This window comes from Drosophila obscura, unplaced genomic scaffold, assembly GCF_018151105.1.
Source record: "Drosophila obscura isolate BZ-5 IFL unplaced genomic scaffold, ASM1815110v1 contig_25, whole genome shotgun sequence".
NCBI classification, from domain to species: Eukaryota; Metazoa; Arthropoda; class Insecta; order Diptera; family Drosophilidae; genus Drosophila; species Drosophila obscura.
This window is the reverse complement of record NW_024542812.1, coordinates 161,736-169,913: the sequence shown is the minus strand read 5'-3', so window position 1 is coordinate 169,913 and position 8,178 is coordinate 161,736.

Genomic DNA, 8,178 nt, shown 5'->3' with positions numbered 1-8,178 from the left:
AACTGCAGGTTGTCCGCTAACTCTAGTCGAGGTGCTAGGTGTCTGCTGTGCTGCATACGACTGTCTGGAGTTATTGGAGTTATATGACTGCCCTGTGTTATTTGTCGATCCCGACATCCTAGATTGTCCGCTTCTCCCTGCGTCTTGTGGTGCCTGGATCGCTAATTGCTCTTGACGATTGTTCTGGCCCCAGCGCCTTCCATTGTTCTGTTGGTCATAACCCCATCTAGGGTTCCTATTCTGCTGATTCCGATATGGACCCCTAGTGTACCCTGCTTGATCGTTCTGCATAAAGGGAGCTCCCCTGAAGGGATTTCCTCCCATTGGGTAGACGAACCCAAAACCAGGCCATCCGCTCCCATTACCCATTGGGAACGGCATGCCGAACGATGATTGACCGTTGGCTCCCCATTGGTGCTGCTGCCAACTTGGCATTTCTCGGTGCACTCCTGGTGTCTGAACTTCTTTTCTGTCGTGCTCTTGCGCTAAAGGTTCTTTAGTTTCCTTAGCCTGGTTCTCTGTTGTCGGGTACTTTTTTACCTCTTGTTCCGGCTCGTCTAGAGTATAGACGTTTTTCTCCCTACAGGCTACTTCGTATGCCTTTGAAATGTCGTCTACGTGGATATTCCTAATTGTTAGCCCTATCGGCCCTTTTATAGCCGAGAGAAAAGCGTTTAGTGCTATGTCCTCGTACCACTTGGTCTTTTCTTTCCTTAACAAAGAGTTCGGCTCTTTCGCCTTACCCAAGCTGACGAGGGCCTTTCTTAACTCTAGCACCTTTTGATACAATGGCTCTAGATCCAGTTTTTTCTCTTTTATGTGTGTAAGTTCCATGATTAGATCCTGCTCTGATCTTTTATCCCTAAAATGGGCCACCAATGCCTTCTTAATGTTGTCCCAATTCAAATCGACCTCATTCAACTCCAATGCCCTATCTGCCGCTCCTATACCTTGCTCTTATAGCCCTAAGTGCTATCACTCCTACCGATGACCTTTCTTCTCCTTTTATAAGGCCTAATATCTGTTCTACTGCTGATATAAACCCATCTAACTTCTCTACACTTCCTTCATACTTTGGTATGATCTCCACCAGCTCTAGACCCGAACCGCTTCGAGCAGGTTCGTGTCTGGGCTGGCTCATTTCTCTGTCCCTGGTTCTCGTCTGTAGCTACTGAAGCTTCCGTGTCTACCGGAATAACCCTTTGGTTACTGCTTTCTTTTGACATAAATTCTATTTCGAATCCTCTTTTCTTATTCTACGTCTTCTTAGTGTTTGTGTGTATGATGTTGCGTGTGTAATTATATATAGTGTACTTATATCTTAGTAGGTATATGTGTATGTGTGTGCGTGTGTGCTTAAGCGTTTAAATTAAATTTAGTGTGTCCTTGTGTGTCCTTGTGCCCGTGAAATGGAGTCTGTAATTGATTAAAGTGAGTATTTTTTCCAATATTATATTCTACTAGTATGGTGTGCCGTGAAATGGTTTATTCTTCATTTATATTTATTCGATCGCCTCATGTGCGTCTTTTTATCTACTTAGTGGCTTTCCCTACACGCTGAAGCTAGTCGCAGTACTGTGCGTTACAGTATCTGTGACCAAATGCGGACAGTCGTGTCTCCCTGGTAGCGTTTCCTTGTTCCATCCCCCCGTCACCCCTATGCTGGGCGTCCGCACTGCGCATTACAGTACTTTGCCCTACGCATGTGAGTGACTTGGAACTTGTAATCGACTCTTCACTTTTCTCCTTGTCACCCCTACACTAGGCGTCCGCACTGTGCGTTACAGTACTTTGCCCTACGCATGTGAGTGACTTGGACTTGTAATCGACTCTTCACTTTTCTCCTTGTCACCCCTACACTAGGCATCCGCACTGTGCGTTACAGTACTTTGCCCTACGCATGTGAGTGACTCAGATTTCATCTCTTTTAATTATACCGCCTCCCTCTCGGAGTCTTGCCCCTCACCATTTTCGGTGTTTTATTCTTTGTATTTTGTACAGTTTATCTTTTCGTGCCAGCCTCGACTCTATGTTGTGTGTGTATCATCTTCGACCGTTCGATGTTTGACTCGACCCACTGTCGAACCGCCTCTGCTCGAACCACACTCTGTCGAACCGCCGTCGATCGAACCGCACTCAGTCGACCCGCAGCCGATCGAACCGCCCTCGGTCGAACCGCCGCCGATCGAACCGCACTCGGTCGAACCGCCGGTGATCGAACCGCACTTGGTCGAACCGCCGCCGATCGAACCGCAGTCGGTCGAACCGCCGCCAATCGTACCGCACTTGGTCGACCCGCAACCGGTCGAACCGCAACGCCCGATCCGCCGCCGCTCGAACCTCGCACGATCGAACCGCTCCCTCTCGAGCCGCTGTCCACCGCTCAACATTTTTCCACGACAAACTTGCACTCTTTTCTCTTCACTCCTCTTTGACAATTTATTTGAATTATTATGTTCGTTTTGGTTCGACTAGCTCGAATCCACTGCCCTGGCCAATGTGCCATACTATCTCTCTTTTACTGATTGCCCATTTCACTGCTCACCATTGTATTTTCACTTTTCTTTTTCCCTTTGAAGGTTTATTACATTTTATTTCTTCTCCATTTCACGTCACTCTACTCACACGTACATATTTCTTGATATCTTTCCTTACAGGGTTATGAGCGTCGCTATTTTCCAATACATCTCTTGCGTGATTCTCTCTCGCTGTCTCGGTCCTCTAGGGTCCTAGTTCCTCCAGATTTCCGTCCTTAAACGAGAGTGTCCGACTGCGCCAGTTATGATACTAGTGTATCTGTAGAGGTTTTCCTTGAGAGATTGGTTTGCCGATATTGGTTTTTACGGAATTAAAGACACCCGGTTTGTTTGAGTTACAAAATTATTCTGAATCTATATTTCGTTTCTTGGTTTCGAACTTAAATACAAAATGCTGGCCTTGCTCTTTTTGCTGGCCGAGAATCTGATTACTCCCCATTCCTCATTTGGAACGGATGTTTGGTTGCTGAGGTCTTATATTTGTTTGTGTAAGTTGAGTCGGTGCAACTTTGTTGCATCGTCAACGTTGTTGATGTTAGGGCCTGCTATGCTAGCCTAAGTGGTTTCGGCGGGGCGAGGGTGAGGGTAAGTGCTGGGGTGGTAACTCGCGCGATCCACGGCAGCACCGAAGGCTGGCAGAGGAGACGGCGTCGGAGGCACGGGAGCAGGTGAAGGTGAAGACGGTCCTGGTTGACAGAACGGCGGGGCAGCAGCAGCCACAACAGGGTGAAGAGGCACCCTTATGGGAACGCCGGCATCCTGAGCCACCGTCGCAGCCACAGAGCACGCAACAGCCAACGCCCCCGCAGTCGCCGCCACCAACATCGCCACCACCGAATTCACCGCCACAACAGTCGTCGCCACGACGGCAGGAGTCACCGAAGGAGCTGGTTGACAGACCGGCGGGGCAGCAGCAGCCACAACAGGGTGAAGAGGGCACCCTTATGGGAATGCCGGCATCCTGAGCCACCGTCGCAGCCACAGAGCACGCAACAGCCAATGCCCCCACAGTCGCCGCCACCAAAATCGCCACCACCGAATTCACCGCCACAACAGTCGTCGCCACGACGGCAGGAGTCACCGAAGGAGCTGGTTGACAGACCGGCGGGCAGCAGCAGCCACAACAGGGTGAAGAGGCACCCTTATGGGAACGCCGGCATCCTGAGCCACCGTCGCAGCCACAGAGCACGCAACAGCCAATGCCCCCACAGTCGCCGCCACCAAAATCGCCACCACCGAATTCACCGCCACAACAGTCGTCGCCACGACGGCAGGAGTCACCGAAGGAGCCGCCACAGGAACAGGCGGAGGCGCAGCAAGACCGGAAGGTATGGGAGGAGGAGCCGCGAAGCAACGCGCGCGATCCACGGCAGCACCGAAGGCTGGCAGAGGAGACGGCGTCGGAGGCACGGGAGCAGGTGAAGGTGAAGACGGTCCTGGTTGACAGAACGGCGGGGCAGCAGCAGCCACAACAGGGTGAAGAGGCACCCTTATGGGAACGCCGGCATCCTGAGCCACCGTCGCAGCCACAGAGCACGCAACAGCCAACGCCCCCGCAGTCGCCGCCACCAACATCGCCACCACCGAATTCACCGCCACAACAGTCGTCGCCACGACGGCAGGAGTCACCGAAGGAGCTGGTTGACAGACCGGCGGGGCAGCAGCAGCCACAACAGGGTGAAGAGGGCACCCTTATGGGAACGCCGGCATCCTGAGCCACCGTCGCAGCCACAGAGCACGCAACAGCCAATGCCCCCACAGTCGCCGCCACCAAAATCGCCACCACCGAATTCACCGCCACAACAGTCGTCGCCACGACGGCAGGAGTCACCGAAGGAGCTGGTTGACAGACCGGCGGGGCAGCAGCAGCCACAACAGGGTGAAGAGGCACCCTTATGGGAACGCCGGCATCCTGAGCCACCGTCGCAGCCACAGAGCACGCAACAGCCAATGCCCCCACAGTCGCCGCCACCAAAATCGCCACCACCGAATTCACCGCCACAACAGTCGTCGCCACGACGGCAGGAGTCACCGAAGGAGCCGCCACAGGAACAGGCGGAGGCGCAGCAAGACCGGAAGGTATGGGAGGAGGAGCCGCGAAGCAACGCGCGCGATCCACGGCAGCACCGAAGGCTGGCAGAGGAGACGGCGTCGGAGGCACGGGAGCAGGTGAAGGTGAAGACGGTCCTGGTTGACAGAACGGCGGGGCAGCAGCAGCCACAACAGGGTGAAGAGGCACCCTTATGGGAACGCCGGCATCCTGAGCCACCGTCGCAGCCACAGAGCACGCAACAGCCAACGCCCCCACAGTCGCCGCCACCAACATCGCCACCACCGAATTCACCGCCACAACAGTCGTCGCCACGACGGCAGGAGTCACCGAAGGAGCTGGTTGACAGACCGGCGGGGCAGCAGCAGCCACAACAGGGTGAAGAGGGCACCCTTATGGGAACGCCGGCATCCTGAGCCACCGTCGCAGCCACAGAGCACGCAACAGCCAATGCCCCCACAGTCGCCGCCACCAAAATCGCCACCACCGAATTCACCGCCACAACAGTCGTCGCCACGACGGCAGGAGTCACCGAAGGAGCTGGTTGACAGACCGGCGGGGCAGCAGCAGCCACAACAGGGTGAAGAGGGCACCCTTATGGGAACGCCGGCATCCTGAGCCACCGTCGCAGCCACAGAGCACGCAACAGCCAATGCCCCCACAGTCGCCGCCACCAAAATCGCCACCACCGAATTCACCGCCACAACAGTCGTCGCCACGACGGCAGGAGTCACCGAAGGAGCTGGTTGACAGACCGGCGGGGCAGCAGCAGCCACAACAGGGTGAAGAGGGCACCCTTATGGGAACGCCGGCATCCTGAGCCACCGTCGCAGCCACAGAGCACGCAACAGCCAATGCCCCCACAGTCGCCGCCACCAAAATCGCCACCACCGAATTCACCGCCACAACAGTCGTCGCCACGACGGCAGGAGTCACCGAAGGAGCCGCCACAGGAACAGGCGGAGGCGCAGCAAGACCGGAAGGTATGGGAGGAGGAGCCGCGAAGCAACGCGCGCGATCCACGGCAGCACCGAAGGCTGGCAGAGGAGACGGCGTCGGAGGCACGGGAGCAGGTGAAGGTGAAGACGGTCCTGGTTGACAGAACGGCGGGGCAGCAGCAGCCACAACAGGGTGAAGAGGCACCCTTATGGGAACGCCGGCATCCTGAGCCACCGTCGCAGCCACAGAGCACGCAACAGCCAACGCCCCCACAGTCGCCGCCACCAACATCGCCACCACCGAATTCACCGCCACAACAGTCGTCGCCACGACGGCAGGAGTCACCGAAGGAGCTGGTTGACAGACCGGCGGGGCAGCAGCAGCCACAACAGGGTGAAGAGGGCACCCTTATGGGAACGCCGGCATCCTGAGCCACCGTCGCAGCCACAGAGCACGCAACAGCCAATGCCCCCACAGTCGCCGCCACCAAAATCGCCACCACCGAATTCACCGCCACAACAGTCGTCGCCACGACGGCAGGAGTCACCGAAGGAGCTGGTTGACAGACCGGCGGGGCAGCAGCAGCCACAACAGGGTGAAGAGGCACCCTTATGGGAACGCCGGCATCCTGAGCCACCGTCGCAGCCACAGAGCACGCAACAGCCAATGCCCCCACAGTCGCCGCCACCAAAATCGCCACCACCGAATTCACCGCCACAACAGTCGTCGCCACGACGGCAGGAGTCACCGAAGGAGCCGCCACAGGAACAGGCGGAGGCGCAGCAAGACCGGAAGGTATGGGAGGAGGAGCCGCGAAGCAACGCGCGCGATCCACGGCAGCACCGAAGGCTGGCAGAGGAGACGGCGTCGGAGGCACGGAGCAGGTGAAGGTGAAGACGGTCCTGGTTGACAGAACGGCGGGGCAGCAGCAGCCACAACAGGGTGAAGAGGCACCCTTATGGGAACGCCGGCATCCTGAGCCACCGTCGCAGCCACAGAGCACGCAACAGCCAACGCCCCCACAGTCGCCGCCACCAACATCGCCACCACCGAATTCACCGCCACAACAGTCGTCGCCACGACGGCAGGAGTCACCGAAGGAGCTGGTTGACAGACCGGCGGGAGCAGCAGCCACAACAGGGTGAAGAGGGCACCCTTATGGGAACGCCGGCATCCTGAGCCACCGTCGCAGCCACAGAGCACGCAACAGCCAATGCCCCCACAGTCGCCGCCACCAAAATCGCCACCACCGAATTCACCGCCACAACAGTCGTCGCCACGACGGCAGGAGTCACCGAAGGAGCTGGTTGACAGACCGGCGGGGCAGCAGCAGCCACAACAGGGTGAAGAGGCACCCTTATGGGAACGCCGGCATCCTGAGCCACCGTCGCAGCCACAGAGCACGCAACAGCCAATGCCCCCACAGTCGCCGCCACCAAAATCGCCACCACCGAATTCACCGCCACAACAGTCGTCGCCACGACGGCAGGAGTCACCGAAGGAGCTGGTTGACAGACACGGCGGGCAGCAGCAGCCACAACAGGGTGAAGAGGGCACCCTTATGGGAACGCCGGCATCCTGAGCCACCGTCGCAGCCACAGAGCACGCAACAGCCAATGCCCCCACAGTCGCCGCCACCAAAATCGCCACCACCGAATTCACCGCCACAACAGTCGTCGCCACGACGGCAGGAGTCACCGAAGGAGCTGGTTGACAGACCGGCAGGGCAGCAGCAGCCACAACAGGGTGAAGAGGCACCCTTATGGGAACGCCGGCATCCTGAGCCACCGTCGCAGCCACAGAGCACGCAACAGCCAATGCCCCCACAGTCGCCGCCACCAAAATCGCCACCACCGAATTCACCGCCACAACAGTCGTCGCCACGACGGCAGGAGTCACCGAAGGAGCTGGTTGACAGACCGGCGGGGCAGCAGCAGCCACAACAGGGTGAAGAGGGCACCCTTATGGGAACGCCGGCATCCTGAGCCACCGTCGCAGCCACAGAGCACGCAACAGCCAATGCCCCCACAGTCGCCGCCACCAAAATCGCCACCACCGAATTCACCGCCACAACAGTCGTCGCCACGACGGCAGGAGTCACCGAAGGAGCTGGTTGACAGACCGGCGGGGCAGCAGCAGCCACAACAGGGTGAAGAGGCACCCTTATGGGAACGCCGGCATCCTGAGCCACCGTCGCAGCCACAGAGCACGCAACAGCCAATGCCCCCACAGTCGCCGCCACCAAAATCGCCACCACCGAATTCACCGCCACAACAGTCGTCGCCACGACGGCAGGAGTCACCGAAGGAGCCGGTTGACAGACCGGCGGGGCAGCAGCAGCCACAACAGGGTGAAGAGGCACCCTTATGGGAACGCCGGCATCCTGAGCCACCGTCGCAGCCACAGAGCACGCAACAGCCAATGCCCCCACAGTCGCCGCCACCAAAATCGCCACCACCGAATTCACCGCCACAACAGTCGTCGCCACGACGGCAGGAGTCACCGAAGGAGCTGGTTGACAGACCGGCGGGGCAGCAGCAGCCACAACAGGGTGAAGAGGCACCCTTATGGGAACGCCGGCATCCTGAGCCACCGTCGCAGCCACAGAGCACGCAACAGCCAATGCCCCCACAGTCGCCGCCACCAAAATCG